The 23,984-nt window shown below is 37.8% G+C and overlaps 1 protein-coding gene across 2 annotated transcripts in view; it reads left to right on the forward strand.

Annotated features, from left to right (window-relative positions):
- CPQ (carboxypeptidase Q) overlaps nucleotides 1-23,984 on the forward strand; it is a 454,919-nt gene that overhangs the window by 355,390 nt on the left and 75,545 nt on the right. The window lies entirely within an intron of this gene.

Below are 23,984 nucleotides of genomic sequence, written 5' to 3' on the forward strand. Positions count from 1 at the left end.
TAACAAACAATATATAATAAGGTTCTAATTTATGTACTAAAAGTATCTTGCTTTTACAAAGAATTCTATCCCTGACAGGGTGCTGAGTGCTATAAAGGCTTAGCACTTGGATGGATGGAAAGGAGTTAAGAAAAGGGAGAAATGGCTATGACTTGTTGCTCATGAGGAAGACTCCTTGAGGAATATGTGGGTTTGAGTGAGTAATCAGGAAGAGGAAAATTAGAACCCTACTCTCCTTTATATTGGTGATGACTAAGACCCAAGGTATGTCTTTGGCTCCAGTGTAGGTGATATCAAAGAGGAACGGAACGTTTATTTGGGGAGGACCTATTTTGGTAATTGCAAAATAAAAGATTTGAACTTTTAAAATAATTTTCCTTTTATGGTGTAGTTATGCTTACTAGTGATCATTATCAGTAAGGGACCAAAAATCTGTGGCTGCAGGCCAAATCCAGCCTGCCACCTGTTTATGTACAGACCTCAGGCTAAGACTGTTTTTTACCCCATTAGCCGACTACGTGACAGAGACTATACATGGCCTGTAAAACCTAAAATATTAAATTTCTAACCCTTTACAGAAAAAGTTGCTGACCCTTAATCTATATGATAAAAAATATAAAAGATTTTATATTATTATTTCCATACAACAATTTATGTATGGCTTTTTGTGACCTAAAAGATAATTTTATTAATTTTGCTTGGAACCAATTAAGTATTCTTCAAGAAGACATTATTATTATTATAATACTATAAATTTACAGGTTCTGTCCTTTGTTCTATGCACTCTTTTTAGGTATTTATTTGATAGTAAAGTTGGCTATGTAGTATCACTTATGGATAAAAATAGAATGCAGAAAATTATTTTTCCTTCTTTTTGTTACTCAGAAGAATTCCTTCTTCCTCTTCATATAATCTTTTTAACAGTGAAAGTTCTATAAAGGCTATTTTTTTTAAATGTTTATTTATTTTTGAGAGAGAGAGAGAGAGAGAGAGAGAGACAGACAGACAGCACAAGCAGGGGAGGGGAAGAGAGAGAGAAAGGGAGACAGAATCCAAGGCAGGCTCCAGGCTCTGAGCTGTCAGCACTGAGCCCTACATGGGGCTCAAACCCATGAACCATGAGATCATGACCTAAGACGAAGTCAGACGCTTAACTGACTGAGCCACCCAGGCACCCCTATAAAAGCTATTTTAATGGACACATGTAGCTAAACTTTTGTATAATGAAAGTAAAATTAATATTAACTATCCTTTTCTTAGGAAATACATCTTGGTTTACAATGTACTTTTATCATATACTCATAGAAAATATAAAATTAAAGTGATTTAAAATTATATGGTGAAACTTATTGCCAAACTAATTTTCAAAATTTTAATCAGATTAATAGTTACCTTTACTTCATAGTTTACTTTCTTATGAAATATTAGCTAAATTGTAATGATTGCTAACCTAACTAAATTGTTGTGAAATATGTGAGGCTATTTGTGGTTCGTGTATAGATTTTGAAATTCATGTGCAACTCTATTACAATGTCTAAAACACTCTTTTCAAGAAAAACTTTGGCTCAAAAAGGTCTATAAGCATTTTGGAGGAGGTAACTAAATAAAGTACTTCAACCAGGAAATGAATTTTTTTACTATATTTTGGAGTCATCTAGAATAGAAATAATCATGAGGGTTCATCCAGCATGCCCATAACAATTCATAGCAGAAAGTCCTATAAAGGACATCTACATATTTTTCTCTTATTAAAAAAAATGCTACTTCACATATTTTGATAAGTTGTAAAATGTTCTCTTCCAGATCTAAAGTTTCTTCCACTTTCTTTCTTCACATTAGTAAAGGAACATGAGAATTATTTATATTCATATTGCTTGTGCTTTATGTAATTGATTTTTGAAACTAACATGTTTTTCATGCTAACAGTGTTTTACTGAGGTAAAATTAGCATTCAGTAATAAAATGCACAGATCTTAAGTACATAACACAATATATTTAGCAAATGTATACCCCTGTGTAACCATCACCCAGATGGATATAGAGCATTCCCATTACCTTAGGAAGCTTCCCTTTCCTATCAACTTTGGAATTAGAAAATATTATAGATGATTTTATTTAACCTTGAAATCAGTGAATAAAATGAGTGTTGTCCCGATGCCATTTGCCTAATCTGCTTTTCATGGGAACCATGTTACTTTCTTCTCTACTCTTGGAAGGAGAGCATAATGACATTTCTCATGTCCTGAAACGTACAAAAGAGGAAAAAAAATCCTAGAATAGATTCAACTAGATTTCTGGCATTTTTTAATCTTTTCCATTTTAAGCAAAAATATCTGTCATAATTATAATGAGTAAGGTAATCTAGCCTTGAAAAAGCCTCATTACACAAGGTAATCAAATAAAATAGATTGATATGTTCTATTCTGGCATAAAAAATATTTTAACCTTTTCCTGATTTATTGCAGAAACTACTGGCAATTGAATTATAGGGATTATGAACACCGCTGTGTTCTGGTAGTCATTAATTAGGGCTATATTTTAAGTAGGCTTTATTAAGTGAGGGAGGGGATGTATGATCATTCTAAATACAGCATTTTACCCTGACTCTCGCCAACTCTAAAGCAGAAAAATTTGGAATGAATGTGTATGGTATTTTGTCAGAATTTCTTGTGTTGCCGATGCCAAGGAGCAAAATTTCCTCCTATGTAAAAATACAAAAATCCTAGCTTCTTGTAGTCGTGGAGTTCTTGCCAACTTCTCAACCCTAATTAGATTCATGTTTCATTCTAAAGTAAAGGGATATGGTAGAAATGCTTGTGAGACTCCTTTATGGTAGCTGTGCAAATGGGTTTACTTAGGCAATTTTATTTCACCAACCCTATCACCTCTATATAATGTGAATGTAGCTTGGGTGACACTGCCAGAGTGGGAACAGTTTTGTGCTCATCTGCAGCTCTGGTTATAAAAATAATAGACTTTATATACCCATTCAGCATAATTGTGTCTGGACCGTGTCTCCAGCGCGGCCTTCCTTACATCGTTAATGTTCCATGCAGTATAGACGTACTAATCACAGGTTATTGTCTCAATCGTTACTGCTGGGCTTTTATGCATCCTGTGTTTTTCTTCCAGTGCCTATGTGTTTGCATTAGTCAGTCAAGCACACCACAAAATTGGTTTAAATTTCATTTATCTCAGTGTGTCGTTCTGGAGCCCCTCATAGTTCCAACATTCACATAATTTCTACAGCACACCTGGGAGCTCTTTGGGGTCTTACTAGAATTTATGAATCAATTTTTTTTAGTAAAGTGAAAGGGCTGTCTTTTATATTTGTTTGCTCTCTCCTGTGTAGATTCCATTATGACTATGGGGCTTCAGAATCCTCTGAATACTATGTGTAGTATTTATATGTAGATATATGTCAGCCTAGGCAGAAATATCAAAATATTCCCTTTGATATTAGGGAATCTCATTATGTCACCTTGTGAATGAACATGAGTAGGCTTTGACTCAGCTCTTTCCTTTATTTCTTTAGAAAGGATCCTTCTTAGCTGGTTTTTATTAAAGGAAAGTAAAGAAAAGGAATAGTTTAAAGTAAAAAGACTGGCTGTGCCAACTAGGACTGACTCTCCCCATATTCTTTGGGCGGCAGGACTTTGCCTACAGTTATCGGGCAATATTTACCATATAACACCTTATGGTTTCAGATCACAGTTAAGTTTGGCTTGCGTATTGGTTGTAGCTCTATACACGTAAAGAACAGTATTCTGACTTATTCACTACCATTGGTAACCCAAATAAGGCAACTACACTTTTAAGATTGTTCTGAGAACATTATGCCAAAACACTGAAGTCTATTGTGACTTCTCATGGCTGGCATCTTATCTCATTTATTCTGCATTCCTGAAACTGTGAAGGACTTCAGTTTGCATCCAGACTATTTTGCCAGCTTACTAGAGGTTGCCAACGAGGTACAAATAGTTTCTGCCTCAGTGCCTCCCTATTGCCAACTGGGTCATGATCTGACCCAGAAGGACCCATAGCATATTTGGTGCATGAACTTTCTAAGGAAATCAGGTTGGCACATCAGGACACACAAATCTGAACTGAAGTATCATGCCTTAGGCTCCCAAGTGACCTATGGGTCAGAGTCTTTGAACTAAATTATCCCATTACATGTGCTGCAGATGTACTAAGGTACAGAATCAGCAAACCACTTTTGAATCACCGGCACTATGTTAATTTGCCCGGGGCTGTCTTCTTCTCTTCGTCTTCTAAACAAAGACTGGCCAACTTGTTCTTAAAGGTCTAAGTAGCAAATATTTTAGGCTTTCAAGCCCTACCGTCTCTCTACTTAACTCTGATATTGTAGTGCAAAAGCAGTCACAGACAATACTAGACAATGAGCATGGCTGCCTTTCAATAAAACCTTATTTAAAAAACTCCACCAGGGGCGCCTGGGTGGTGCAGTCGGTTAAGCGTCCGACTTCAGCCAGGTCACGATCTCGCGGTCCGTGAGTTCGAGCCCCGCGTCAGGCTCTGGGCTGATGGCTCAGAGCCTGGAGCCTGTTTCCAATTTTGTGTCTCCCCTCTCTCTGCCCCTCCCCCATTCATGCTCTGTCTCTCTCTGTCCCAAAAATAAATAAACGTTGAAAAAAAAAATTAAAAAAAAAAAAAACACCACCAATAAGCAGCAGGTCAGATTTGGCGTGCTGGTTACTTTTGTTGACTCCTGTTTTATACCCTTATTCGGAACAAGTTTAGGAAACTTTCTTCTGAAGCCTTTTCCAGTCTCACAGTCTTACCTTTTGGTGGAAGAGGCTTGTAGTACATAGTGAAATTCTAGCATTTAGGGTATCTTGTATCTAACATTTAGTTGTGTCTTGGTGGGCTTTAGTAGGACTGTTTGTAAACTCAGCTCTCAAGAGGTGACAATTATTTCCCCTTAGGTATTTTGCTAACAAAACACATCATCACCAGGTCAGTCTATTGTCTTAGTGATAGCCAGCCAAGGAACCACACAGCAGGCAAGGGAAGGGGTAAGCATACTTTCCCACTACAAGAACAGAACCCTTTATTAATATAACTAAATACAATAGTGTTCAAAAATATATTTTAAGGGGCATATTTTTTAAAAAGTCTATACATATAGAAGGGTCTTTTCAAGAAATGAACACCCCAATACACCTAGCAACTTTCTTCCTAATCCCTAACAGTTGTCATTCACGTTTTATAACCACATCCTAGTTTTATCCACAGATTTGCCTACAGTATTTCATTTTTAAACATGATTTATTGTCTAGGAGAGAGGTTCTTCCCAGGAGATGCCCAGAACATCATATCCTTTGATAATCAGTAGCCCCTCTGGAAGTTTGTGTCCTACTTCTGGCTGCTATGGTTTTTGTGTACTTCTGCTAGAGTAATAAATGTATAGCCATTAAAGAATGGTCTGTCAAAGATGGCTTGAGGAACGAATGGGCAGAATAAAACTGGCATCAAGGTCAATGCTAGAAAGCAGCTACTGGGTGGTGAGTTCACTTTGTTCTCTGAGAAATAGTGTCCAGAAGCCACAATCAGTAGGACTAAAACTATGTTACTTTCAGGACTGAAGATCAAACAGGGAATTGAGAAGCAGAATCATGGGACACCATTGTGACTACAACCTGAGTACTTTCTATAGTCCTTTATCCTTCTCTATGGAACTCATTCTAATGGGCCATCCTATAAGTAGTAACCCAAGTCCGGTAGTATCTTAAATGTGCCACTTGTCCCCTGATAGAGTTGATCTTGGAATAATTTTTTTTTCCTAACCAAAAGATTAGGGCTTTTATTCCTTTTTTTTTTCTTTCAGAAAAAAAAACTGGAAGGTTTCAGAAAACCTTATTCTTGCATACTCTTATCAAGTGCTTGTCCTGCATTGGCAATTATTCATTCTATAACCTGAGGTTACCCCTAGCAACCAGCAGTTTCAGAGTTTTGGTTTGGTTGCAGAGTTCTCTTAAAGGAGAGTTCTCAGAATCAATTTCTAAAGGCCTTTTATACGCCACACAGCAAAACATATATATACAACAGTTCAGATTTTAACAGCTTAACAAGGTCTTTCAACAAAGGTTTAAAATGGTTTCATAGCATGAGTTATTTTGAGATTAGACAGAATTTCCATTACTAGTTAAAACAGGAGTATAATTTGCTTTTATTGATTTCTATAGTTTCATTTAATAAAACTCATCCAATGAGATGCACCACCCCATGAAATCACAGGCAATGCTATAGTAAATACTTGTAAATATGTTTCAGAAAAGTCTCCTGGCATTAACTGAGGGCTGGGAGAATGTATGGCATGCATCCTTTCCCCCTCACTGGCATAACTGGATGGTTTTTCCCTCTCCAAAGCTCTGGAAAATACTTTATTATACCCTGCAGAGCCAAATGGGAAGCAATCAAGCTGTTTTGTCATTTGAATTAGGAAAGGTCAAAGGGAGGAGAATGTAATAGTAGATGGAGGGAAAAGTTCTTTGTAAAAATTGTCCATTTTTTTCCATGTAAGGGAAAGTAATTTGTTCCTTTTAATAGATCTGAAAATCCAGAAGTAGAGACTTTTTTTGGATAGACACAGAGAGAAAAGAAACCATCAAGAATTTTAAAAGATCCCATTTCCCAAATAAATATGTAGCAAGTTGTTACTATTTATAAGATATTGTAATAATCTCTTGCACCAGTGTGATCATTTATAAATAAGAGTACTCTTTCATAGACTTTGATAATAGTAATAACTCTGGTAGTTGCCATTCAATGTACTGTTTTCCTTATTTCATACATGAAAATGAAGAAGCCCGGAGAAGTAAGGAATGTTGCTCCCCAAGTTGCACAGCACAACCATGAGGTATAGAATGTGAACTTGAACCTAGCTTTTCTATCTCAAGATTTCAGCCATAATAACTTCTATGACCATGTACTTCTCTGCCACCCATCTTAAATATAGGAGATATATATATATATCTATATCTATATATATATCTATATATATATCTATGTAGGATATGTGTGTGTGTGTGTGTGTGTGTGTATCCACTTCTCATAGACTGAAGTACATACACACCAATAAAATCAGGCATGGTGGTTAAATAACATATGAATGGATGAATGGAGAAGGCACTTCAAAATGCTTAAAATACATATAGCACAGAATCATATTCCACAACATTTTAGGGGATAAGGCTAAATAACACTATATAATCATGCAGACATCAGCTACACCAGTAATTCTCAATGTTTTATATTGGTACTTTCTCTGGAGAGTATAAAAATAAATATATTTATTTGTTCCTGAAGTTAACTCTCTACATCTTGCTACAATGATTAAAAAACTTTTTAATCTTTGCTGTAATATTCTCTTAGCTTGGGGCATTTTCTAAATAAAGTTTTAGCTGGACAATAGATAAAATCAAAAACCATCCAAAGAGAACTTTCAGTGATATGAAACACCTTCTCAAGCTAATAATGTTAAGATCATTCCACTATTTGAAAGAGTGTCTTCAGATCAGAGGCACCCCAGGATACCACCTCAGGACATTTCCCAGTGCCTCTAATCTTAAAAGAAAAGAAAAATGAGAGAAAAATTCTAATCCTTGAGAGATGGAAATAGCGTATATATTTATCTGTTTATATATTCTCTACATGTGTATAGCTTAGACACCTAGAAAAATATATCAGGACCCTCCACATATCAATTTCAGCTTTCTACTTCCAGGTACTGTGCCTGATACACCAAAGACACTAGGGTGGGTCCCTGCTAGTGCTAGTTTTAAAGATTTCCAAGGACAGGCTTTCACTAATGTCAGTATTTTTTTAACATTATTAGACAATAAGGATATTCCAGGCCACGTCCACTTAGCAGTGTCTTAATTTAAGGATGCAACTTAGGGTACTGAGGATACTGCAGGAGCAATTATAAAAGAAAGTAGCTGTGAGGTCTCCAAAAGGTGGTGTCCCTTAATCCTATCTGCCTTAGTAGTTTCAGTGTGAGCGCACTGAGGAGAGATAGGTGAGTTGGGGGCAAGAGATGAATTGTGAATTGCAAAAGAGACATTTAAATATTATCTGCAAACTAAACTCAAAGAACAAATGATTCAACATTTGTTCCAGGTTTTTGTTTGTTTGTTTGTTTGTTTGTTTGTTTTGTTTTTAAGAAAGTAGACTCTAACTTATTCTTTCCTTGATTAGGAGATAAAATAACCTTTTAGCATGTTCTTTTCTTCATAACTGAGAGCCCAGTTTGTTGGTACTTTAATCGGCAAACTGTTTACTGAGTGGGTTGGAAAACTGTACCTGCCAAAATGGATTGGTGTTTGCTCTTCTTCAGTGTAAGGTGGCTATGATCAAGAGCTGCCCCTTGTGGTGAGTTCAGCCTGCCAGAGTCTAGTACAACAGAAATGGAAAGGAGAATAGAAATGAAAGACAGATTCAAGAGTGTAACAAAGAGTTGGATCCTAAGGCACTAAGCCTGTTGGCTTCCACAAGAGCCTGCCAGAAAGGCTTTGACCACCCATGTGATTATTATCTTTTCGTCTTTTAGGCAATTTCCTTAATAGGGCATACTGTGGTGATGGCTTCCATTGATAGTCTCTATTTAAATGACTTTTTCTGAATCACCAAGTCAAGAATGGAGCAAATAAAGATGGAAAAAATATTCACTTGTACACAAAGCTTCTTTCTTCAGTTCTCTGACACTGTAGTTAATGCCTAATTATACTGACACTCCTACTGTACAAAAATATTGAGAATGCAGATATAATTTCCCAGCTAATTATTGCATTATATGGAAGTGACATGTGTGGAGTAATAAATTAACATTGTCTTCATAAGAGCCAGTAATTGTGGACTTTCATATTTAAATTTTCAAGTGGGATGAAGTACACTTCTCTCATGACTATTCTGATTAAATGAAAAATGCTTTCTATATTTATGAGTAAAATACCACCTTCTTTTAGCAGATCTTTACCACTGATGTAGGGTAGTGAGATGCATGTGAGTAAATTATTACTGACAGAGAAACCCAAGGGATGTCAAGGGGATGGCTACCAGCAGCTACAACAGTCTAGACTATGCCTCTTTTCTTTTTTTTTTTTAATTTAAAAAAAATTTTATATTAAGTCTAATTTATTGTCAAATTGGTTTCCATATGACACCCGGTGCTCATCCCAACAAGTGACATCCTCAATGCCAATCACCCACTTTCCCCTCTCCCCTACCCCCCATCAACCCTCAGTTTCTTCTCAGTACTTAAGAGTCTCTTATGGTTTGCCTCCTTCTCTCTCTAACTTTTTCCCCCCTTCCCCTTCCCCATGGTCTTCTGTTAAGTTTCTCAGGATCCACATATGAGTGAAAACATATGGTATCTGTCTTTCTCTGCCTGACTTATTTCACTTAGCATAATAGTCTCCAGTTCCATCCACGTTGCTACAAATGGCCAGATTTCATTCTTTCTCATTGCCAAGTAGTATTCCATTGTATATATAAACCACATCTTCTTTATCCATTCGTCAGTTGATGGACATTTAGGCTCTTTCCATAATTTGGCTATTGTTGAAAGTGCTGCTATAAACATTGGGGTACAAGTGCCCCTATGCATCAGCACTCCTGTATCTCTTGGGTAAATTCCTAGCAATACTATTGCTGAGTCATAGAGTAGATCTGTTTTTAATTTTTTGAGGAAACTCCACACTGTTTTCCAAAGCGGTTGCACCAGTTTGTATTCCCACCAACAGTGTAAGAGGGTTCCCATTTCTCCACATCCTCTCCAGAATCTAAAGACTCCAGAATTGGACCCACAAATGTATGGCCATCTAATCTTTGACAAAGCGGGAAAGAATATCCAATAGAAAAAAAGACAGTGTCTTTAACAAATGGTGCTGGGAGAACTGGACAGCAACATGCAGAGGGATGAAACTAGACTACTTTCTTACACCATTCACAAAAATAAACTCAAAATGGATGAAGGACCTGAATATGAGACAGGAAACCATCAAAACCCTAGAGGAGAAAGCAGGAAAAAACCTCTCTGACCTCAGCTGCAGCAATTTGTTACTCAACACATCTCCAAAGGCAAGGGAATTAAAAGCAGAATGAACTATTGGAACTTCATCAAGATGAAAAGCTTCTGCACTGCAAAGGAAACAATCAACAAAACTAAAAGGCAACTGATGGAATGGGAAAAGATATTTGTAAATGACATATCGAATAAAGGGCTAGTATCCAAAATCTATAAAGAACTCACCAAACTCCCCACCCAAAAAACTATGCCTCTTTTCTTAAACATGGCTCAAGCAGTACATGCATGAATCATAATGAAGGAAATTTCCTTTCATTTTTAAAAAACACAATCATTTACACCTCTTCAACTAGAACAACAGAATTCCAAATATCGTATTTTCAAATTTAAACTAGGAAATCATGGTGGAGCCTGAGGAAGGGGAGAAGGAATTCAAGAGTGACTCTGTGAGATTGGTTGCAAGAAATGCAGTCTCTACTTCTTTGATTTAAGGCTTATCAGTCATAGGGGGTGCAGTTAGGATTTATAAAACTTTAAAGGAAAAATAAAACTACATTAAGTGTGCATTTTTACACTGACGGTAGCATACAACAACTTACACTTTTGTAGTTATAGTCAAAGTCTGTCCAAGTCTAAAGATGGCATTGGATTAAATACCTTTTGGTCATCAGCAGTGAGGTCTCCAAATCAGGGTGAGAGGCTACTTTGTGTAAGTTTTGCTCATCATTTTGATGAGGGTCTGCTAAAAATGTACCTTTAGAGTTGACCACCTGATTATGAAGTATATTGAATACAGGCTTTTCTCTGTATTTCCAATCTGGCTACTTTGTTTTCCATTTTACTTCCAACTTAATATTTTTAAAAGCCATACAGCGTATCCTGAAAGTCTAAGGAAGCTTTTCACAAATTGTTCAGGACCTGCTTGGAGGCCTCCAGATGCATGTTTGGTTATACCAGTCTTTGCTAACCTTGAACATTCTAGGATCTAATCTGAAAATTTGGTGATTTCTACTGCCTTTGTTTTGCCTCATGTGAAAAATCAATCTTTCGCATACATCAAAACTTTATGAAGAATTTTAAGCCATAATTAGGGATGCATATTTAAAATTTAGTGATCCGTGTTGATACCAATGCAAATAACTTAGCTACGGTGTAAAATGAATTACCAGAGCCCTTTCTCGTGATGTATGATGAAGTTTGCATGTGGACAAGCAATGATAACTGATTAATATATGGCACAATTTGTTGTTTGCTTAGTATTTGGGAAGTATCTTATGGAATGTGTCAATAGCAAGATGCCTTCTCATTTCCAAAAAATGTTAAAATAGGAGAAAAATGTGATTATTACAATGGGGGAAATCAGCGTTTATCTATTGGATTTTATAGTGCCGAATTGGAGACACAAAAACATCAGAAAAGTAGTATTGAAATAGCTTACTGGCTTCTGATCTACCTGAGATATCCAGTTTCCACCCATTGTCCTGCCATCATTATTGATCTCTCATCGCAAAGGCATCCTGGCTTGAGTGATAATTTATACGGCTATTCTACTTATTGGACACTTGTTGGTGACAATAACAGTAATAAGTCTCAAGAGAATTGAAAGTTTGATATATAGTATATCTTAGAATGCATGTAATAAATTCATGTAATCTTCAGAAAAGCCCTATTAGAGAGGTGTTTCCTTTTTTGAAGAGGATATGAAACTCACTGAGATTAAATGGCCTGCCAAGAACATACAGCTAGTATGTGAGAGTACCAGGACTGCAATGCAGATGTTCAGGGCAAATAAATTCTAGTGAGCTTAATAATCATAATAATAGCAATAGGAATCACCATCATCATCATCATCATCATCATCATCATCACCTTAATAATAAAGCTACCATTTATCCAACAGAGGTTGGTGACAACTGTTTGTTCCATGGAGCACTTTGGCAGTCTGGTGAAGCCTATGGACATCTTCTCAAATATTTTTTTAGTGCATAAATGATATGTATAATATTATAAGGATATGAATTTTATCAGCACAGTTATCAAAAAGTTAAAACTAAATACAATATGGCCATGTTTTTAAAAAATGTATAAAATAAGATCTTACAGTATTATCTAATTATTACTGTAATCCCAAAGTAGTGATGAACATAAAGATTATTTTGAGATTTCTACAAGTCTAATGTGATATGAAAGTACCTGTGATTTCTATTGGTAACAAGGTGACAGGTTCTGCTAACTAGTGTGGTTTGTTACTTTCATTCATAATTTCAGGAAATTCTAAATTTCATTTGGAGGTTAATGAAACTAAAGATGCAATTTTTTCCCACTTAAGTTCACAGACCACCTCCAAATTTATGAACCCACCAAATTTGCCAGATTATGAACTCCTACCTTAAATAAACCTGCAAAATAGCTGTTATCACCCCTGTTTTACAAATGACTACTCTGAAGCCCAGAGTAATTAAATGGTTTGCCTAAGATCTCTCACCTAACAACCAGGAAATGTGTCAAGTGACATTTTAGAGTCTGTATTCACCTCCTCCAGTTCCCCAGTGGCAACCACCATTGAAGTGGGGATTATAGTATCCATCCCACTTTGAGACTGACAACACCCGCAGGACTGTTATCCTGATCACATGTATCTCCTTCAAAAACCAGTGATACCCTGATCAAGATTGCAGATATCCAAAGAGAAATTTGAGGTGAGGGCTGTGCACCCGACTGCTTTCATTCTACTTGCCTTTTCTCATGCTCAGGCTCCCCAACGTGGTCCTCAGGTGGCTTCCCAGAATGATAATTATTTCCAACATATTTGGTGCTATTTCTACTGTAGCTATTTTCCTCTTCTACCTTTAGGTGATTACTGGGGCTGCTTATTACTATTCTCACATGAGGAAAATTGTTTTTCTATACCTCCCTTAGCTCAATACAGGTACCTTTTTGGATACTTTTCTGTAATCACTATAATTCCTTAGCCTCCTTTTATCTAAACTATACCTATTAAATTTTCTTAACTCTTCTCAAAGCTAAATTGCCTCATCTGTTTATGATTTTCCTTCATTTTGTCTGAATACTTAAAAACTTACAAAGTATGCAAAGCAATTGTTAAAGCTCTAAGTAGTCCCAGGATGCATTTATTAGTTTCTATAATTGAGTCTTACTGATTACACCGTCTGTTATTATCCTTATGTTGTACTAAAGCATACCAAACCTTAAGGATTCCTTTAAAAAATATTTAATATTTGAGGGGCACGTGGGTGGCTCAGTTGGTTAAACATCCGACTCTTGATTTTGGCTCAGGCCATGATCTCGCAGTTCATGAAATCAAACCCTGCATCAGGCTCTGTGCTGACAGTGTGGAGCCTGCTTGGGATTCTCTCTCTCCCCCTCTCTCTGTCCCTCCCCTGTTGCGCTCTCTCTCTTCCTCTTTCTCTCTCTCCCAAAATAAATAAATAAACATTTAAAAGTCAATAAAAATTATTTCGCATTTGAAGAATGCTATTTAAATACCCACTTGGTGATTCAGTTGTTATTCCTCATCCTCTGCTCCTGCTATGAATGATGGCCGTTTTATTCTAGTGAGTCTTGAGTGTTGAGGGTTCTCATCTTTGGTGGTCAAATGATGATGACGTAGGGTCTGCTAGAGATGTATTCAGCCCTTTTTCACTTGAGAAGGAAACAGCTTTTGCTGCATGGCTTCCAGGGTAAGAGTAGCTTATTATTCCATTATTGAAGGAACCTGAGAAGTTTCACTCGTATTTAATGCCATTTTATATTGCTGTCGCTCTAGATAGCCTTCCTAGATGTATTTATTTGTGGCATTTATACTGAATCTTGTAAAAAATTTGTATATTTTTAAGAGCTTTATAAAATATCCACTACAGATTCAGCTTACAACTTTAGTTGTTGAACCTGTGCTTGCTTGTGAAGGTTAAAAAAAAAAAGAACAGAATCTGAAAAACTGCTGTTGCCTTATCACCAACACTAGCAGCCACATCATCATCATCATCTTCACCACCACCACTGTCACCCATAATAGCATCTAGTTATGGGTTTGCAGAGTTTTCAGGTACATATATATACACACGTGTGTGTTTTTAAACACATAAATATATATATTTAGTCATTCACTCAGCACATGTTGACTGAGAACCTTCTAAGTTCTGGGTACCACTTTAAACTCTGCCCTCATCTTGCCTCCATTCCAGGCATCAAGACTGATAACAAACTGGATAGAGGTAAAGTGTTATGTTAGATGAAGGGGAAGCTGAGGAGTAAACTAAGATAAGGAACAGAGACAGGGTATGTGGGGAGGAAGTGGTCTGAGTTTGTGTTGAGGGAGAGCCAGGAAGACTTCATCAAGATGGTCACGTTTGAGTAAAGATCTGAAGAAGACAAAGAACCGAGCTATGTGGATATGTTTATATTTATTCTTTTAGAGATTGCCTAAGTTCTACTTCTGTCTTCTCTCCACTTCTCTCTTAGAAAGCTACATGTCTGAGTGACTAGTTTCACTTAGCATAATACCCTCCAGTTCCATCCACGTAGTCGCAAATGGCAAGATTTCAATCTTTTTGATTGCCGAGTAATACTTCAATGTATATATACACCACATCTTTTTTATCCATTCATCCATCGATGGATATTGGGGCTCTTTCCATACAAAAAAGACAAAAAATCATATGACTTCACTCATTTGAGGACTTTAAGAAACAAAACAGATGAACATAAGGGAAGGGAAACAAAAATAGTATAAAAACAGGGAGGGGGACAAGACATAAGAGACTCTTAGAGAACAAACAGAGGGTTGCTGGAGGGGTGGTGGGAGGGGGGAATGGGCTAAATGGGGAAGGGGCACTAAGGAATCTACTCCCGAAATCATTGTTGCACTATATGCTAACTAATTTGGATGTAAATTTTAAAAAATAAAAAATAAAAAAAAAAAGATTAAAAAAATAAAATTAAAAACAAAGAAAGCTACATGTCTGGACAACATTATTTGGATACTTACAACAGTATCATTTCTTCATTTACTCATTTGACGAGTATCATCAAATGCCAGTTGGCAGGCCCTGGAGGTGCAGTAATGAACTAACAAGATCCCTGTTCTAACAGGAGCACTTCAGTTGAGGGGCTTTGCTCAGGCCAAACATCACCTCCTCTCCCAGGCTCTCCCCAATGTTTTCCAGTAGTTACCCTCCCTTATTTGTGCATGTCTCTTTCCTAAAACTCAACACATTTTTAATATCACAGCCAGTTATTGCCTCTGCTGGGAAACTCTGCCCTCTTACAAGGAAGCAAGCCTATTTTGTCATCTTTATCTACAAATAAATTGTATTTGTATATACAAATAAATATATTGGCAATATGGTCTATTACTAAATCTGGGAAACATTTGTGAGATAAAGGGGGTACTGTTAATAATCATGCCAAGACAAAGGATATAATCTGCGACTGCCAAGGGCAAACATGGATGTATGGTCACCCTGTGCTCTGTTACTATCTCAGTAACTGTTGAATAAATACAGTTTGCTCCTGAGCAAACACCTTTACTGAAATATGACTTAATATTTTCCTTTTTGCTTTAATTGAGGATCAATATATAGGAAATGATGTTCAGAAAAGTGTTTCTGCCTCTTTTGTAAAACTGTTATTGGAGACTCTGTTATTTTCTTCAATGTTCCTCATATAAAGAGACACATAATAATAACTCTTAGAATTGAACGGTGGAAAAATTGTTGCTTTTTTCAAGGAGCTGGTGGTATGCTTTCTTTTCCTAGATAATGAGAGCTCTGTAATACATCAATCTTCCCTCTTACCCTGGCAGCTCAAGCTAGGGCTAAATTGTATCCTCAAATTGTGGTTAGGGTATCATGTCAGGTTTCCTGGTTGTGACTTTCTTTTTCCTCTGACATTTATTGAGCACCCACTATGTGCTGAGCTCTGTTATGTAAGTTGGAAATATGACAGAGATCCACACAGATTTGATATTTGCTTTCATGGCATTTTCTTGGTTCTTGAGAGTTTGGATACTTTTTAAAAATATGGCATTAGGCCCTTTTCTTATAAGAAGTCTTGAATCCTTTCTGGAGAAGGTAGGTATAAAAATACAAATCAAATGAAGATCAGTAACCCAGCATATTAGATGGGAGTGTGGTGTTTTGGGCAGGGAAGGCAGGAGGAGAGTTAGAGCATGAAGTCACTTGAGTAGACCAAGAGCCCTAAAGCTCATATTTGCATATTATTGTGGGTTTGTCGGGGGAGGGGGGGACAGGGGGGTGAGGTTTCAGACCCAATATTGTGATTTTGAGGAAAAAAAAAACGGCATGCTTACAAAAACAAAATTACTTCTAAAACTGTATTTAGCATCTTTACTAACATTAGTAAAGACTGCTTGATCAAAGAAAGCATATGAGAGTATTGTCATAATCCAAAAATACTGTGCTTGTCTACAGGCTGTAGAGAAAGTAGACTTAACTATTGTGTTTTAATATGATATCCCCCAGCATTGAATGAATATTTGAGTTCTAGAATATAGAGTAGTCTGTGTTTGCAGGACAAGAAAATAAGTACTATATTTTTTAAAACAAATAACCTGTCCACTTATAGAAGGTGAAGTCGGCTGTTGGTCTTAGAGGAAGGCTTAAAGAAGCTGCTGTAGTCTTCCCAGTCAGGAGAAAGGGATTAGAAGTCAACAGGAAAGCACCGTTTTGGCTGGTAAAACACCACCATCAGAAACAAGAAACATGTCTTTATGTTTATTTAGCAGGTAACAGTGTTGAGTAAGGAAGGTCAACTGAAGGATGGCTACCTCATTTAGGCAGTTCAGTTATTCTGTTTGGGCCTGGGGAAGAGGGGGAATGTGATGGGTACAAGAGGAAAAGCTGATGGGGAGACGCCATGAGAAGCAGGGGTTGAGAGGGATAGAGAGAAGGTGGAGAAGGCTGCTTTCACAGACCTGTCTGTATTGGAGACTTCTCTTCTGCACCTGCATATTGAAGTGCGTATGCAACTGGTAGCATGAAACACCTGACCGATGTATTGTTTTAAAAGAATCAAAATGGTGGAGATCTCGAGTCCCACAGATTCTGAGTGTTGATTATGTTGCTTTGACATGCAGGAATAAAATTTAAAACTGAGATTGACATTAGCTTGCCATGTAAGCTTTTTTTTAAATCTATCTACCAAATACTCTAGATAACGCATTCTTTTTATTCCTAAAGGAAATGTGAATATAGTCAGTTACATTTCCTCTTATGATATAAATAAAATTCCTATTTCTTTTAGCCTATGTTTATGCCATATTTTCAGCCTTCTCTGCTCACTATTGTTACCATAGTGACATTTATGGAGGGATCATGTGTTTTCAGTAAGTTTAAAGGCTATCTATGGACCTTAACCACCTCAAGAGGAGAATTCACTGAGATCTAGAGTGCTTTGGATGACATTGTAAAAATTGGATTGCCTGAAAACACGGGTTTGTCTCACAACAGAAGCCTTCTGTGCATACATAGAGAATGATAGGGCTGGAAAGGGATCCTCAGAAGCCATTTATTCTGTACCGTCTCCAGGCGGAATGGCAGCTGAACCACAATAGGTGTCTGCACTTTTAGTAGTAATGTAACTTACCCTAGACTGCCCGTTCCCCCAGCCAGTTTATCTGTCAAATAAAAATAACCTATGGCCTTCTACTTTGTCATCATCCCTTTCCTGGCTCTCCCTTGGGTACTCAAGGATGTTCAAAACTGAATACTGGTGACCACAGACATAAAAGGCTGAACTTCAGGGTAGACCTGACCAGAAAGTAAAACCTATTCTTGGCTTTGCACAGCAGGGAGAAATTGCTTTACCTATTATTCAGTCATGACAGCTGTTTGAGCTGGAACTCTGTGAAGAAACCCCTGCTCCACTCCGTGAACTGGGAATTCCAAGGTCACTGGCATGGCTGGAAAAGATGATTGCAGCAACTCAGCCCACAGTATCATAAGACGATGTGCTTCTGAGAACTTGTTTTGAGCCTTCCACCTGACCAAACAGCATCACCACCATCATTTATAAAATACTAACACTTATGGTACAGGAAAGTGATACTGAGACATACTGGTCTGTGTCAGGGTGAAGTTTACTTCTTTGAAGATTGAATTGGGGAGGCTACATGATTAATTTGAATAATTAGAGGAGTCTCTTTACTTCTTCATTTGATCTTGGGATTGCAGTGTCACTTTAGGTAAAAACCAAAGATATGTCACCTACATCATGAGAAAATAAAAACTTTTAAACAAAGAAGAAGCCATTCTGACTGGTGTGAGGTGGTACCTCAGTGTGGTTTTGATTTGTATTTCCCTAATGATGAGCGATGTTGAGCATCTTTTCATGTGTCTGTTGGCCATCTGGATGTCTTCTTTGGAAAAGTGTCTATTCATGTCTTCTGCCCATTTCTTCACTGGATTATTTGTTTTTTGGGTGTGGAGTTTGGTAAGTTCTTTACAGATTTTGGATACTAACCCTTTATCTGATATGTCATTTGCAAATATCTTCTCCCATTCTGTCAGTTGCCTTTTAGTTTTGTTGATTGTTTCTTTTGCTGTGCAGAAGCTTTTTATCTTCATAAGGTCCCAATAGTTCATTTTTGCTTTTATTTCCCTTGCCTTCGGAGACATGTCGAGTAAGAAGTTGCTGTGGCTGATGTCAAAGACATTGTTGCCTGTTTTCTTCTCTAGGGTTTTGATGGTTTCTTGTCTCACATTTAGGTCTTTCATCCATTTTGAGTTTATTTTTCTGTATGGTGTAAGAAAATGGTCCGTTTCATTCTTCTACATGTTGCTGTCCAGTTCTCCCAGTACCATTTGCTAAAGAGACTGTCTTTTTTCCATTGGATAGTCTTTCCTGCTTTGTCAAAGATTAGTTGGCCATACATTTGTGGGTCCAATTCTGGGTTCTCTATTCTATTCCATTGGTCTATGTCTCTGTTTTTGTGCCAATACCATACTGTCTTGATGGTTACAGCTTTGTAGTAGAAGCTAAAGTCAAATATTGTGATGCCTCCTGCTTTAGTTTTCTTTTTCAACATTACTTTGGCTATTCAGGGTCTTTTGTGGTTCCATACAAATTTTAGGATTATTTGTTCTAGCTCTGAGAAGAATGCTGGAGTAATTTTAATTGGAATGTAATTTAAGTATAGATTGCTTTGGTTAGTATTGACATTTTAACAATATTTGTTCTTCCAATCCATGAGCATGGAATGTTTTTCCATTGGCAAGGATGTGGAGAAACGGGAACCCTCTGGCACTGTTGGTGGGAATGCAAACTGGTGCAGCCACTCTGGAAAACAGTGTGGAGGTTCCTCAAAAAATTAAAAATAGAATTACCCGACAACCCAGCAATAGCACTACTAGGAATTTATCCAACGGATATAAAAGTGCTGATATAAAAGTGGGGCACATGTACCCCAATGTTTACAGCAGCGCTTTCAACAATAGCCAAATTATGGTAAGAGCCCAAATGTCTATCACCTGATGAATGGATAAAGAAGATGTGGTTTATATATACAATGGAATACTACTTGGCAATGAGAAAGAATGAAATCTTGCCATTTGCAACAATGTGGATGGAACTGGAGGGTATTATGCTAAGTGAAATAAGTTAGTCAAAGACAGAAATCGTATGTTTTCACTCATATGTGGAATTTGAGAAACTTAACGGAAGACCATGTGGAAAGGGAAGGGGAAAAAATAGTTTCAAACAGAGAGGGAGACAAACCATAAGAGACTTTTAAATACAAAGAACAAACAGGGTTGGTGGGCGGTGCCGGGGAGAAGGGAAAATGGATGATCGGCATTGAGGACGTCACTTGTTGGGGTGAGCATTGGGTGTTGTATGTAAGCAATGAATCATGGGAATCTACTCCCAAGAGCACACTGCATACACTGTGTGTTAGCTAACTGGACAATAAAGTATATTAAAAAAATAAAATTAAAAAACAAAGAAAGAAGAAAGCCAAATTTGAGGGGAAAGGAGATGTTGTTGAACTTGAATCTATATTTCTGAAGAAGAATCGCCTGGAATTTTATAAAAGCAAAGAACACAAACATCATCTTTGTGTTTATATTAGGGAGTAAGCATTTTAAAGCGTGCAGTATGTATTTTAAACATTTTTTTCTTTTTAATCTTTCATTGCACCTAAAGAATGCTAATAGTTACCAAATTGTTCTTTGGCAGAGTAACCTGGTCCTCTCAGAAAAGAAAAAAGAAAGGAAGTGTGATAGGATGTGATTGTAGCACAAGACAAAATTATGGGTCCTCAACCCTGAGCAGATATTGCCTAATCCAATGATGCCAAACTAAGTTACCCAGGAGCATCTCCCCTCATTGCGTTATGTACATTACACAGCAATGAACAACAGTTTCCATGGCTCCTAATGACGAGACTTTTCTCTTTATTACGAGAGCAAAGTGGGGGCTTACAGATAATACCTGAGCTTATCTTTGAGCTGCTCAGCCTCCTCATCTACGTGCCACAGCTTCTCTCAACTGGCGCTGGTTATCTCAGGAATAAAGTTTTCAGTCTCTAGAAACAGATTTCTTCCTACAGCCTGAAAACAGAAGGACCAAGATCTTGTTATGTGTGCTAAGATGGTTGAGTGGAACGAGCATGACTCCTGGCCTGTCACTAACTGTGATCAGCTTTTCAAATCCACATGGAGTGCATTCCCAGCAACTCGTGGCGTAGTGAGGAACACGGATGTTTGTAATGACGCATTCCCGAGAAGCAGCAGTTCTAACAGCCCAGTGACCTAGCTTACTCATTCCAGTTTCTTTGTGCAGAGACCTTTTATTTTCCCGAGTCCTTCACCATGTGCTAACAATTAGACAGTGACTCCATAAATGAATGCCATGGATGGTGGGTGATGTGTTTTCTTAGTTCTTTATTGAAAACATATGGAGATGTTTATATATAAATAGAAAACAATAGAATGCTGCCATCATGTTAGCAGCAGCTAATAAAATTCTACATGAATAGAAATTAAACATGTCTCTACCTACGCCAGAATTCTGGTTTACTGACATCTGAACATCCTGTGTAATTCAGCTTGAAAAGATGTTTTATTATCTTAGGCTTTTTATTCCTAGTTGGGAGGAAATTGTGGGGCAAGACTTATTTGCTTTTTGGGGATTTTTGTTTTGTTTTGTTTAGTTTTTGTTTTGTTTACTCTTTCCTTTGCTTAATCAAATTACTTTATTAGCAGGGATGATAAATTCTGCCCAAGCAGACCTTTTATTATGATCATGAAAAATAACTTTAAACTCTATGCATTTGTTTAACTACAGTCCCTGTATTTTTAAATTAAAACCGAGGACTTGTGGCCTGACACTTGGGAGAAAGCTTCAGCAGACAGGGTGGTGAAGGGTGGAGAGCTTTGGAAAGCAGACCTCTGCATCTGAATTCTGGCTGCTCCACTGACTGACAGGGTAACCTTGGAAAAGTTAGGTAATGTTACTAAACCTCCATTGCTTCCTCTGTGAAATGAGAACTACAGTACCGCTTGTCTCACAGAATGGTTGTGAGAATTACCTGGCATAAGCTGGAAAGCATTTCCTACAATATCTGGTAATAGGCAGCCCTGAAAAATGCCACCTGTCATCTTTGTAACAGCTAACTGAATGGTTTATGGGGAGACCATCCTTGGAAGTTTGAGAAGTATAGATGCTTAGTAGTAAGACCAGTAAGGACAACCTTATTAAGTGCAAATTCTGCACCAGGCTTCACCATGAACTCTTTCTTACAACTCCGTGAACTGGCTGCCATTGTCATGCCCATTTCACAGAGGAAGAAACTGAGAGGTTACATAGACGGCATGAAGTCACACAGCCAATGACTGATTCATCTGAGAATTGAACCCAGTCTGAGTAATTCCAAAGCCCATACTCTTTTATCTCTCTGCTAAACTAGCTGCCACACATACCGCTAAAAACTTCATTATATACATTATTTCTTTATGTTCCTAGCAACATCCTGTGACATTGTACAGGGGCATTCACAAACTGTGGAGCCCCTGTCCCTAGGACGTCTGTTCATTTGCAGCCGAATCAGAGGGCAAAGAAGTTCTTAATGCACATTTTGTGAAGAGCTCTGGCAAGTTCAACTCACGCAGCCACTCTCACTGTGATCCACGAAGGTCTTACCTTTGAAGGTGCTCAAAGCTCCACGTGCACTGGCTCATTATTCAAGCTTTGAAAAAGAGCATTTCTCCCACCCTACCGATGGAGAAGCCAGAGGCCAAGATGACAAGGCTTGGGGACAGAGAGAGAAAGCCAGTGACCCCCTTGGTAGCCCAGCATGGAATAGAATAGTGTGGGTCCAGGGCTGTGTCGCCTCACCAGGCTGCTCCATAGTGTTGGATCTCACAGCCAAACTGCTGCCTAGCCCCACTTTAACCTAAATAGTGCGAGACTAGGAGCACTCTGTCTAATTTTCTTGTTGGAAGGATGGGATCTGCCTGTAGTGTGGGAACCTCACATATAAGATTATCCAATTATGTTTTCATTTGCAGATTATTGTGATGTTTCTATTCTCTTTTTTACAGAGGGTAGAGTTTGGGGTAAGAAGTAGCAGGACATATGAGGGGAGAAGGTTAGGACTGCCAAATAACATGTCAACTTGCTGACCTAGCATCAGTGTGCTAGCTAAACCAGCCCTGAATGTGAGACATTAATGCAAACATTGTGAGTATTATTAACTCTGATGATGCTGCTGTTGTGCAGTAGCCACAGCTGAAAGCTGAGATGACACATTTGATTATAAGTGCCTCAGGTCCTTCTCTGAAAATCACCATGAAGACAGAAACCTCCTAGAAACGAGAGTGGAAATGTGAGAAGACTTCTGCTTTGTTAACTTTATCAATCATTAGCAACAAAGCATGTTGCTAATCCCACGGGCCACCCCATTCAGTCCTATAATTGCCTGCAAGACCCTCCTTTAGAATCCACCATTCCTGTTCTTGCCCTTGTAACAATAGTACGCTTCCATGGCAAGTTAGGAGATCATCGTAAAAAGGAATCTGTTCTAGAAAAAAAGCATGCAGCCCTCAGACTGTTATGTAAGTGAGAAATCATTCTAATTCAGAACAAGCCTCACTTATCACTCCATCCTATGCTAGTGATGGAGTCCTGGGAAGTGTAGGATTCCAGACTCATCTCTACCATTTGCAACTGTGTGACGTTGAGCAAATCACTTGACCTCTATAATCCTCATTTCCTTTTCTGTAAAACAGCATCAACCTAATAAAGCTGCTTTGTCTACTTTATGGGTTATAGAAGCAGATAAAAGGAGATTGCAAATGTGAAACCTCTCTGGAAGCCTTGTGCAAATGTTATTAATTGACTTTTACTGGGTGAGTATTAAGGAATGGTTAGCGGTGCCATCCAAGGATAGCGTGGGAATAACTCAACCAGGTAGTTGTTGGTAGTAGACCAGTCTTGGAGAAGTGAATGGCTCCTGAGAAACAGAAGGCCAGGCTAGTTTTTACGTCCTTAAACTTGTGAGTCTTAGGGCTGTGTGGCAATTTAGTTGTGCAACCTAGCGACAGCGTCTTATATTCTAAGCCCTTGCAGTGACAATATAGGCTACACGAAACCACTGTGTGCTTTCTTAGCAGACTTTATTTGGAAAGAGCTTACAAACTAGTGGCCTGACACAGTTGCCAGGGTTTCAAGTGCTCTGGTTGTACACCAGAGAGAGCAGTGCTTCATGTGTTGTCCTATTAGCTCCCTCCCTGGGGATTCAACAAACGGAACAACAACAACATCAGAAATCCAAGACAGACCTGTCGGTTTGATGCCTTTAAGCTTCAGCAGAACTCACAATTAAAATAAGATCAAATACTCATTTAGAGGAAAGAAAAACAGAGAAATAAGTCCGCAGGGCATACCTTCTTTT

Source organism: Prionailurus viverrinus, chromosome F2 (genome assembly GCF_022837055.1).
Source record: "Prionailurus viverrinus isolate Anna chromosome F2, UM_Priviv_1.0, whole genome shotgun sequence".
Classification (NCBI taxonomy): Eukaryota; Metazoa; Chordata; class Mammalia; order Carnivora; family Felidae; genus Prionailurus; species Prionailurus viverrinus.